The sequence below is a fragment of the Tenrec ecaudatus genome, chromosome X, assembly GCF_050624435.1.
Source record: "Tenrec ecaudatus isolate mTenEca1 chromosome X, mTenEca1.hap1, whole genome shotgun sequence".
Lineage (NCBI taxonomy): Eukaryota > Metazoa > Chordata > Mammalia > Afrosoricida > Tenrecidae > Tenrec > Tenrec ecaudatus.
Genome location: NC_134548.1, coordinates 149,788,824 through 149,791,345, shown reverse-complemented (window position 1 = coordinate 149,791,345; position 2,522 = coordinate 149,788,824).

Below are 2,522 nucleotides of genomic sequence, written 5' to 3'. Positions count from 1 at the left end.
TGGCAGAATTTCCAGACTAGGACAGATTAGAAAGAACGTTTTGGTGGTGTACTTCTGAAAAAGAGTCAATGAAAGCCCTCGGGAGCACAATGGTCCAATTCACAACTCATTATAGGGACGGTGTAGGGCCAGGCACTGTTTTCTCTCATTGTACATGGGGTCGTTGTGAACCAGTACTCAACTTGATGGCAGCCAACAACAACAGCTTCTAGAAGGATCAGAAGGCCGTTTTCTGGCCAGTTATTAGAGAATGGAGCACCCAAACTGATGCATACATGCTTATGACAGGGACCACTTCCAAAAATTTGACTCATCTTCCATACCAACGAGACTGTGTCAGCAGATTCATTGTATGCCTGGTGTCACCCAGGAAGAATTAGTCCCCCAGACCGGGAAGAAGCTGTGTAGGCAGGTACTGGGAAACCCTGAGCTCCATTGCTAGCTCTTCCCATGAAACCAGGTCATTTGACTTTGAAACAACCTGGGTTTCGATTTCTTCAGTGGCTAAAAAGATGCAGCTTAATTTAATGATTTAGTCCCTTCCACCTTTAAAAAGTGCCTCACTTCTTAGCTTTGCAGTCAGAAAGTGACCATTGTTGGTGTGCAAATCATTTAATTGTATAATTTTTTTTAGGTCTGAAAGGGGTCTTACTGGTCACCCAGTTCAAACCATTTATCTTATGAAGATGGAGAATCTAAGGCCCAGAGGGAAGGGGCTTGCTCAGTTAGTGCAGAGTTAAAGTTGGAGATCAGTGCCTTCTCCATCACATTGATTTTGAAATCAAAGTAATATGTGAGAATGGCTTTAACATAGTAAAGAATACCAAGAACTTGTCAACAGATCTTTGGCCCACCACTCCCCAACCCCAGTTCTGCTCCTCAGAAACAGTCTCTTTGAACAGACTCTATTTTCCATTCATCTGGTGGTCACCTCTGTATCTCGGAATAATATGCCCCTACTCCTGTTTCTTGATTAATCCATTCTGGACTCGATCTATGACTCCCTGCTATAAAAAGAAAGATTGTTCTCACTTCCCATTACTCCCATCCTCCTCTCTTTCCCCCAGCTACCAATGTTCAACAGTATTACTTTTGTGAGATATTTAAAGTCACTTTTCTTTTTGAAGTAGCACACTGGAAAATGCACTTATCGTGGGCAAGCAATTCTGTGGGTTCAAGTAAATACATGAGGCTGGGTGACCACCACAGTCAAGATCTAAAACCAGTGCCCTCCCCCTGCAAAGTGTCCCTCCTGCTCCCCTTTGTCATCAGTCCTTCCTCCTACTTCTAACCTTTGACAGCCACTGAGTTATGTTATGGTCTTTAAAGAAAATGTTCTCTCTTTTCCAGAATATTCTGGAAAGAGAAACCATCCATAAGGTAACCCCTGGAGCTCATTTTTCTCTTAGTATGCCTAGTTTGAGCTCCATGCATCAGTAGCCTTTTCTTTTGTCTTGCTGAGTGGAAGCCTATTGCAAGAGTTGAGCAGTTTATCTATTCGCCAGTTCAGGGCCATTTGGGTTGTTTCCAGCCCGATGGTATTATTTTTAGTTATTCCGCGGGTTACTGTTTAACTCGAAACCATATACTTAAGCCTCCATTTCTTGCACCATTAACTACTATATATTAAGTAGGTCTCCTCTTTCAGAATAGCAAATACTTTGGACTGAATTCCACGTCATGATACCTTCCTTATTTTTTATTTTCTGTCGTCTCAGAAATGAATTGAATTTGAAGGTGGGGGTTTTCAGGAGGGTGGGGGCACTTGTTCAAATGCTTTCTGAGAGCCTCTTCAGGGCTCCAGCGATTCTCCCTACCCCTTGTAGCATAGGGGCCCCTCGAGGACCAGATGTGCTGGTTGCTGGGAAGATGTACATGTACTTTCTGTTCTGACCGTTGCTAACTCAGGCAGTAATTTTGGGGGAAAGACCTTTCTTCATGTGGATTTCAGCTTGTTCTGTCATGCTTGTTCTGTTCCAGCTGCCTTCGCCAGTGAGCACAAAGCCACATTTCAAGAGAGACTGACAAATTATCTCCAGCTGCCAGAAGGAGGTTAGCTTTCTGTGTGTTCTGTGGCCCCCCTTCCCTGATAAACCAACAGGTTCACTTTCTAAAGTTAACTGACAAAAGCAGAGATGGCCCTTTACCCACATCAGTGTGTGTGCTGTTGTTGGGTTATTTTTATTGGGGGGAGGACAACAGGGGACAGTTCTTGTTTTTACTTTTTTAAGTGAGGTGACTCGATTGTGTTCCTCAGCATTCCCAGCCCAACGTAAACCAGGAAATAGAGTGTCAGTGGTCATAACTGAACCTCTCTTGTATGAACTCACTGTAGACCAGGTTTAAAGTATTTTTCAAATTCACTAGCACAATGTTTCCCCTCAAAGCGGAATGTCAGCTCCTGGCCATACAGATGTGTGGGCTGTTATATTCCACTTGCATTTTAACCATCCTCATACATCTACTAGCGTTACACTGCGCAACAGACTGAGTCTAATGAACAAAGGCTCCTAAACTCATTT